We start from the raw sequence: 10,046 nt of genomic DNA on the forward strand, positions 1-10,046 counted from the left end.
ACGGAACTCGCCTTTGTGGTTTATAAAGAGGCTGGTGCTGGTGAGGGAAGCCTTCACGTGGTGGCATCGATATAGCCGGGCAACTTCGCTAACTGGTTATACGAACGTTTCTCAACTCCTTGTCTATCCAATGAAAAGAACCTGGTAGACTGCAAGATAGTAAACTACTAAAAAAATATTTGAGTTGGTGCCTCGAATATCCAGTTCAGGCACTTAGTGTCAGGGGAACACTTTTCATGTGATCTCTAGTAAAGAAACTTCTCAGTGTGGTTGCACCTGATTCGTATAGTTCCCTTGATGACTGGAATGCACAGGCTTCAGCACCAAGACAAAGCAGTGTTCCCTTGAAGAACTACCATTAAGGGTTATGTTGAAATGGGAATTATATATATATTTAAACCTTACCGTTCCTTATAGTTCTAGTGGAAATGAAATCATATGATACTTTTTATCACTTAAATTACCATTATTCAGAACTGGATAAAAAATATATATGATCTGTATGTTAGTCAGGTAATAAAAACAATGTACGGTGCTGCTTTGGATTTATTCACTTACACACTCGTTCGCGCGCAAACACACACGCACACAGGCACATGCACACAGAATGGAGATTGGTCCTGGTTCCGGTTCACGTTGGTTCAGGTCGGTTCAGCGGGTTCCATGTTATCCAAGAATTCCAAAAACTACTTCAAGCAAGCAGAGGATGAAGTCGGTGAGCTGTGGGGGAGAGAAAGAGAGCGAGAGAGTGAGTTATAGGAGTTATGGATCTTTTTATTAGGGGAGAGAGAGAGAGAGAGAGAGAGAGAGAGAGAAAGTTACAGGCGTTATGCCTTTTTTTTTTTTTTTTTCCGGTGAGAGATAAATTATAGAGTTTATGGATTTCTTTTTTTTTCAGTTTAGAACAACTACGATGTAACACAAAGTAAAATTTCAACAAAAGGGTGATAATGATCGTGAAAGTAAGCATCGTATGTTAATACATATTTTTATTACTATGAAATAAAAAAATATCAGATAATTCTCTCTCTCTCTCTCTCTCTCTCTCTCTCTCTCTCTCTCTCCATCAATTTTTCTATATCTATCTGTCGTACTCACAAAGCCTAGTATCTTCAGCTTCGACAGCAGACACTTGATGACATCCGGGAGGGTATCAAGGCCGAAGATTTGTACCAAGACATCCAAGTTCACCTCAGGTGATGTGTCGACTGTGGTAGAGGAAGGGGAGAGGGTCGATTAGGTCAAGTGATTAGAGAAGCTGCCTGATGTTTGGAAGGACATAGGCAATCCAGGACAGGGCAGGGTAATGAAGAGGAAGGCAGGGTAGGGTAATGAGGAGGAAGACATGGAAAGGAAGAATAATTTAGAAGAAGGCAGGGCAGGGCAAGGCAGGTGATCCGTTTGGAGGAATGTTGGATGAGGGTGTGACTGAGAGAGAATAAATCTTTCTCACTCTACTTGTTTAGGAATCAGTGTAATATCTTCGTCATCGACGTCGTTATCGTCTTGTACTTATTTGAAATCTACAACTCAGAAATAAAAACAAATCAACCAGAAGATTAAAAATATTTACCACACCAAAAAGAAAAAAAAAAAAAAATTGCCTGTAGATTAAACATTTTCGCCACATCGAACTACTTGATGAATCCAGTTTGGTTGAATAAACTGAAAATAAGTCCTCATATTAATGAGAAGATGTTTAGCGAATACAAGAAAAGCCGAGGTGATGACAGTTAATAAATAGATGGAGAAGAACGCTATGAACCTTGATCAAGAAAGAACAGGAGGAAATATTATAGTGTTTTAGGAATTTAACAGTGATCAAAGCACCAGATAGAGCTAAGGGACCTGAAGTAAGTCGTAGGTTAGGAGAAGAGGCATATTAGGGCACTGTGATGCATGGGGAAGTAGGAAAGCAAAGTGACTCTGGCGGTCCTGTATTGATGCATGCATCGATCTTTGAATACTAGGGACCGAAAAAGGGTAGAAGTGCCGGTGATGAAGTGTTCCAGGTCTGTATGTGGAATTACATATCATAACAGAGTGAAAGAGGACATTGAAAGAGCTTGAAAGACCAAGGACGTGTTAAAGTAGATGTAATGCAATGGAATGGGCAGATCAGGCTACCTTATGATATAGTCAGTAGAGAGAAGGTGTGGTGGGAGATTGATGACAGTATACAGATTAGAAGTGGAGTTACTGAGGGAAATGATGAGATCTAGACGAAGGAGGAAGGATAGTGATGAAAAATATTTCTGAATAGAGGTGTGACCATCCAGGAGTGTGAGAAGCGTGTTTGGTATAAAGCAAATTGAAATAAAGTGGCTCAGGGGAAAACGACTCTGCCAGTCTTCTGTCAGAGCAAGAAGTGAAGCATCTGGGGTAAATCGTGAATAAGAGGAGGATGAGTGTGAAGTAATTTTAAGATAGCTTTACGTAGACCATTAAATAATGCAGCTAAGAAACAGAATGAGAATGACTGAGGTTGCTTTCTCTTGCTTTCCGGCACCACCAACCTGGAATGAGTAACAAGCAGTGAGAATTGAATCAAGTCATAGTACTGCCACCAAAATAATATAAACTAGAGTAAAACAGATATCACATAAAATAAAGGTATGGTATTGGCGCCAACGTAAAACGAAATTGCTTAAATCGACGATATGAGAGGCAGAGAAAAACAGAATCGCATAATATAGAGCTAGGGTATGAGAGCCAGAGTAAAATAGAATCACATAACATTAAGTTAGGGTATGAGATCCAGTGTGTAACAGAATCACACAATATAAAGCTAAGGTATGGGAGCTAGAGTAATCACATAACATAAAGAATGGGCATGAGAGCCAGATTACAATAATCACATAACGTAAAGCTGTGGTATGAGAGACAGGATAAAACAGAGTATGAAAATCAACGTAACACAGAGTGACTATATCAAAATGAGCGTAAAACAGGAACAATATGAAAATCAGCGTAAGACAGAGGCACTGTGATAATCGGCTTAAAACAGTGACAATATGAAAATCAGCGTAAGACAGAGTGACAGTGTGAAAATCAGCTTAAAACAGTAACAATATGAAAATCAGCTTAAAACAGTGACAATATGAAAATCAGATTGAAATGAGTGACCTTATGCAAATCAGGATGAAAGAGTGACAGTGTGAAAATCAGTGTAAAACGTGTAACAGTATGAAAATCAGCATAGGGGAGAGTGACATTACCGGTAATGTTAGCGAGAAGCTCCACGTTCACCTCAAGTTCCAACTCTGCGATGCACTCTGTCAAAATTTCCTTTATTGTTGTCAGCAGGGCTCCGGTGAGGCCTCCGCAGAGTATGTTAAGTTCCAGGACGCAGCCTAACACGTTGACCTCGCACGCGGGTAACAGAAGCGGCCCCTGACATGCTACGTCGACTGTAGAGGGTTCGGAGAATGGGGTTATTAGAGGCGGGGAGAAAAGAGGGAGGCAGGGAAGGCATCTGAAAAAGGGAAGAGAGAAGAGGGAGACAGGGGAGGAAACAGGAAGGACGGGGAAAAAGGGAGAGGAGTTGGTAGACAGTTGGAGGTAGTGAATGCTCTCCTTCACATATGGCTTTGGCTGTGGAGGGTTACGGAGAGAGTTAGTAAGAGTTGCAGGTGTAGGAGGAGGCAAAGGCAGAACGGAAAAGACTGAGATAAACTGAAAAGAACGGTGAAGAAGAGAGAGAGGAAGAAAGGCTTATCCTAATGTGCTGCTTTGGCTGTGTGAAATTTTTAGACTTTACAGTATTGGAATATATATCTAAGTGTATTATCTGATCGAAGTTTTGGTAGATTCGACACATTCATTAGTAGTAAAAATAATGCAAATAAAGTAACTTCTTTATAGTAAGCCTGTGACAGTAGGAGAAAGAACCTGAGTAAGAAAGTCATGGAGACTTCTTTCACCAATCTCCATAAGTGGGTATTGAGTAAATGAGTGAGTGAGATGAAGCATCCTTTGAGTATGAGTGAACCTGCATGGGATGAAGCGAGTGCGAGTGTCTGTGGGAGTCAGTTAAGACTAAGGGAGTGAGAGTATATAGTAGAAATGTTCTTTCAGCTGCGTTAGGTTTATTATCTGTTTGAATATGTGTAAGTGAATCAGTAAATAAAATAAATACTGCTGAGTGGATGTGTGTGTGTGTGTGTGTGTGTGTGTGTGTGTGTGTGTGTGTGTGTGTGTGTGTGTGTGTGTATGTGTGTGTGTGTGTGTGTGTATGTGTGTGTGTGTGTGTGTGTGTGTGTGTGTGTGTGTGTGTGTGTGTGTGTGTGTGTGTGTGTGTGTATTTTATATCTGATACCTTCTCATACCAGGGATTATGCCAATGAATGTGAGACTGAATATGCATGTTAGAAGGAGTACCAGCAAATGAGAGTGACATTCAGACGGCAACCAAAGCACAGCCACTAACCAAGCGGAGGAACAACAACGTCAAGGAAGACGTTGGACCCGCTGCAGGGCAGAAGCTGTGCCAGACTTCCTCCGGCCAGTAGACCCATGACGAAGAGGCTGAGAAGGGCCATCCGCATTGTGGTGGTTGTGGTGGTGGTGGTGGTGGTGCCTGTAGGGGACAGGGAGAGAGTGACAGTGGGAGTGGGGTATGTAGGTGAAGGGAGGTAGCTTGGAGAGTGAGTGGGAAATTACTGAAAGCAAAAAAGGGTAGGGAGAGTGAAGGATGTGTGAGGAGTGAGGTGGGAAGTGGTAAGTGGGGGGAGAGTGGGCGATGAGTGGGGATTGTGTGTGTGTGTGTGTAGGAGTGAGGAAGGAATGTAAAGGGATGTAAAATGGGGGATGAGTGAGGAATGTCTCTGGAAGTAGGGAAGGAGTGTAAAGGGGGAGGGGGAAGAGCGGGGCATGAGTAAGGAATGAGTATGGAATTGGCAAGGCAGGTAATTGGACGGAGAGTGAAGGATAAGTGGGCAGCGAATGGGGAAGTGGTAAGGCAGGTATGGGAAGGGAGGTGAGGGATGAGTGGGCAGTGAGTGTTGGAATGGAGACGAAACTGAGTGAAGCGTGAGCGATGAGTGAAGAATTAGTAAAGTTACCTGCTTATATTCCTTTTAACCTTAATTTGTCCCAGATTTACATCTTTTTGCATCTTATTTCATGGAGCTCAGTTTTAGGATAGGACACTGCTTCTTCGTTACATCCTTTCTTTGACTATCTTCCTATTCTAGTGTTAACCCGTTATTGCAAATCAGAATTCACGATGGAGACATGACAATTTTAGAACAAGTTAGAGAGAAATCAATGCCAAGAGAACCAAGGATCAAACAACTTCCGGTATATTTTTTTAATTCCTTCGATAATACTATTTCCCTGCTAAAAGATAGTCAGAGAGAGGGAAAAAAAAAGCAGTTTATACAAGAAATGAAATCCTCTTAGCTTTAGTTCATCGGGCGAATTTTTCCATATATTACTATGAGGGAATATGGTAATAAAATTAAGGCTATAGATGCTGAGTGAGTTACTGGCAAAGTCTCACCGAGATTTTATGCTGCATATGTACACAGTAATAGTAACTTATTTTGCTCTAGGATGTGAAAACTGTCGGTTTTCTCTGAGTTAATCAAGGATTTTAGCCAATTCTGTAGCAGAGTTTATCCCATAAGTAAAGAATATCAGATGGTTTTACCGCGCATTTAACAGAAAAGACTTAGTAGTAGTGAAAGGGTAACCAGTCGTAAAAGAGATTTTACATCGTTTCACCACAAGAATTGCCCAGAGGTGAAGAAATGTTAAGTGGCAGCACGTATAAAATGGGTCGTATCTGAATTAACTTTATGAATGAGGTTACCTGATTCTTCGCTGTGGAAGAGAAGGTGAGTGGAGTGAAGAGGAGAGGTGTGGATTCTGTCTTTTATAGGGAGATCAGACCGAGGAGAATGTAAGGGGAGATGGAAGGGGGAATGTGCAGAAGTAAAGGTAAGGTAGTGGGGGGAGGATGGGGGGAAGATGGAAAGAGAGAAGAGGAAAGTGGGGACGGAGAAGGGAGGGAGTGAGTTAAGGGGGTGCAGTGAGAGAGAGGAGGAGGGAGGGATAGGGGGAGTATAGCATGCAAGGACCTTGAGAGAGGAAGGGAGATAATTAGGGAGAGTGAGAAGAGGCGGGATGGAGGGAAGGAGGAAAGACGGTGATAGACTGGAGGGGAAGGTGGGTAGTGGAAGAGAGAGAGAGAGAGAGAGAGAGAGAGAGAGAGAGAGAGAGAGAGAGAGAGAGAGAGAGAGAGAGAGAGAGAGAGAGAGAGAGAGAGAGAGAGAGAGAGAGAGAGAGAGAGAGAGAGAGAGAGAAGGTTGATGAAACTACATGGTATGACATAATAGTCTCAGAAAGATATTTTTCTTGTTTTGTTAGAGGTATCTCCAGACGATTTTATATACCTTAGGAGATACATGGATTAGATCTTGCATTCAATAACCTCTGTACTGGCAGATTTCCCGGCTAAAGTAGAAAAATAAAGACCGTTATGAGGAAAAGTATAATAAAATACCTCGTCTCACCTTATCCATCGATCAGTTCTTCCACCCTAATATTTTCACCATTTATTGTACGCCTGTAAGTGTGATAGTGTGAGTTCACAGTATGTAATAAGGTAAAAAATATAGTTAATCAGAATCGTATAACTACAAAGGCGACAGGTGGTTTCATTACACAGGTGACAGATGGTTTCACTATGAATGTTGCTTATCGTGTGTGTGTGTGTGTGTGTGTTTTTTTTGTGTGTGAATATTTCTAACTAAATTGTTTTCCTTGTAATTAGCATAAAGTTTTATCTTCATGTTGTGCTGATTAAAATGCTGGCCATGAACAACTAAGTGGGATTACTGTAAATATGTTCATAGGTTTATTGTTTCAAAATGTAAAGAGGGAAGGATGTAAAGATGACTTTTTGATACTTGATGAATAGGAGAGAGACTCCGTGAAGGAACAGAACTCTGAGGAACACCACACCTGAGTGCTTTAGAAGATTTGTGACACTCGACTACAGTTGTCCTCGTTATTATTATTATTATTATTATTATTATTATTAGTAGTAGTAGTAGTAGTAGTAGTAGTCGTAGTCGTAGTAGTAGTAGTTGTAGTCGTAGTAGTAGTAGTATTAGAAGTAGTAGTAGTACAAGTATCATAATAATAATAATAATAATAATAATTAGTAGTAGTAGTAGTAGTAGTAGTAGTAGTAGTAGTAGTAGTAGTAGTAGTAGTTGTAGTCGTAGTAGTAGTAGTAGTATTAGAAGTAGTAGTAGTACAAGTATCATAATAATAATAATAATAATAATAATAATAATAATAATAATTATTATTATTATTATTATTATTATTATTATAATTACTCCTACTACTACTACTACTAGTACTATGATACGGTGATGGTGATGAATTGCATTATTATTTCTTGTTATTAATATTATTATTATTATTATTATTATTATTATTATTATTACTACTACTACTACTACTACTACTACTACTACTACTACTACTACTATGATACGGTGATAGTGATGATGACGTGCATTATTATTTGTTGTTATTGTTATTATTATTATTATTATTATTATTATTATTATTATTATTTTATTAATATTATTATTGTTATTGTTATTATTATTATTATTGTTATTATTATTATTATTATTATTATTATTATTATTATTATTATTAATAGTCAGAGTCTTCCGATCAATATCAACTCCACAAACCTTTGACCTTCATTCGCTCCTCCTCCTCCTCCCACACACATGTACTCGCTCTTATCACTTAGTTTTTCATCTATACCTCACTTTTTCTAAAATATACTCTTCTTACTAATAATTCCCGACTTATTAGTACATCTGACCCTGTCAATTACTCCTGTAATTGGCTGAATGGTAAGATATGGCTGGTGAATTTAGGAACGTATTTCTTAAGGTAATGAAGTTAATAAGCATCTGCTGGCGTGGCGTGAATCATTTGCCTACGGGACGCGTGTGGAAGGAAGTACACGTGTTTAAGTACACGGAACAGAAGCCTGCAAGCTGGTGTTTGGTGCGGCCACACTTGTTTGAAAAAGGTGATCGACAAGACGAAGCGACGCACCGGGTTACAACCGCTGCAGTATCTGAGTCTTAACGTTGGACGGACCCCTGAGCCTCGTTTCCTCTTGTCGGTCACATGTTTGGAGCAAGTGTGGCCGCCCACTTAGACATGCTTGGATACACATTAGACACCATTAAAGCCTTCGGTCGCCCGCACACACACACACACACACAGACACACAGACACACACACACACACACTATACGTTCATAACAGCAGCCTGAGTCAGTCCACTTCAGGGCGAAGACCTCTCATGATTTTCCATCCCGTCCTACAGTTTAGTTATTAGTCTGGTCCATCGATTACCAGCAAATTTCCACATTTCATATCTCTATTTTGCTCCCTGCCTGGCTCTTCGTCTCACTCATCTCGGGCCAGCCTCTCCGTTGCCCTGGTTGTCCGTCTGTTGTCTGCTCTGCCTGGGACATGGCCTGTTTATATTTCCTCCTTTTATCACCCCTATCCAGGAAACTCTCTTTTCATGTTTAAAGGTTTTCTTATTTCCTTTTTAAAAACTTTAATATGTCCAACCCTGTCATAGCTAAGAAACAGCCCAGTTAGTTCACTTGGCTGGTCTGCATCTATAGCACAACTAATTAATATTTTTTCTTGATTTTTACTTTAAGCATATTGTAAAAAGTCTTCATCTCCAAAGTCACATGTATCTTTAATGAGATCATTGGTGTGATCGTCCTAACCTCCTGCTTTATCCATATTCATTCCTCATAAGAGTTTTTTTTTTTTTTTTTTTTTTCAGTTCTATTGCTGCGGTTTGGTCATTCCACCTTTCCATATCCTGGACTGGCTCTTCAGTCACAATGATACTCTTATGCAGTGTGTAATAAAAATATTCTATTTGGTTCACATTTATTTATTTTTCTCCAGTAACATCTTTCAGAGGAGACATTTGGTTTCTTCCCATCCCAAGCTTCCCCCTGGTTTCTTTCGACCTACACAATTCCTTGAAGTTTATTCAATCCTGCTCATATTATCCTTTCGAACATCTTCGTTTCTCTTTTGTTATTATTTTTTTTTGTTCATTTGCTTTTCCATGTCTCGTTAATAGCCAATGTTTGAAGAAAAGAATTCCAGTCACTTTGATTTACAATTGCATTCAGTTTTTGAGAATTAGCCTTCTTGTACTCCATCACTTTCTCGCAACTACAGTAACATGGTCATTATTAAATTTAAGTGTAATATTGGTATGCAGTGTCATTTACTAAAATTTTCTGACGAGAGAGAGAGAGAGAGAGAGAGAGAGAGAGAGAGAGAGAGAGAGAGAGAGAGAGAGAGAGAGAGAGCATCTACAGTATACCGCCTCATAATTCACCTCACTTTAAATCATCTGACACCATCAGTTTTTCCTTAATTGACCAAAATTGTAAGTTTTCGCTTACAAACTAGCATAAGTATTAATTAAGCTCACTAGAGCAATAACTTCTGCTGGCGTTTATCGTGTGCCTCTTGAAGGAAGTACAGTTGTATAAGTATACAGGAGCAGATCCTTTCAAATTGGTGTTAAAGCATACTTCTATACTCATCACACACACACACACACACACACACACACACACACACACACACACACACACACACACACACACACACACACACACAGTATACAACTGTACATACATATATATATGCATACATAACAGCAGCCTTAGTCAGTCCACTGAATCACAAAGACCTCTCTCATCATTTTCCATCACATCCTACAGTATTGCTTATTAGCCTGTTTCATAGAATAGCAGCAAATTTCCGAATACCACCGAATTTCCGCATTTCATATCTTCATTTTCTTCTTGTTTAGATCTTCCTTTCACTCATCTCAGGCCTGCCTCTCCGTTGTCTTGGTTGTCTGTCTTCGCTTAGCTTCGAAACAGTCCAATTTGTTCACTGGCTGGTCTATGCTGGCACCCTGTCTAGGTAAACTCTTTTGCCTATGT

The 10,046-nt window shown here is 39.8% G+C and overlaps 1 long non-coding RNA gene across 1 annotated transcript; it reads right to left on the reverse strand.

Moving 5' to 3' along the window:
• Positions 1 to 533: 533 nt before the first annotated feature.
• LOC145416123 (uncharacterized) lies at positions 534 to 1,266 on the reverse strand. The gene is made up of 2 exons (XR_013900197.1): positions 1,099 to 1,266; positions 534 to 720 (listed from the first exon to the last, which is right to left on the reverse strand). It is a non-coding gene; the product is annotated as an uncharacterized LOC145416123 (long non-coding RNA).
• Between the last annotated feature and the right edge of the window lie 8,780 nt (positions 1,267 to 10,046).

This window comes from Coenobita brevimanus, chromosome 104, assembly GCF_032717465.1.
Source record: "Coenobita brevimanus isolate Jiangsu-jjx chromosome 104, ASM3271746v2, whole genome shotgun sequence".
Classification (NCBI taxonomy): Eukaryota; Metazoa; Arthropoda; class Malacostraca; order Decapoda; family Coenobitidae; genus Coenobita; species Coenobita brevimanus.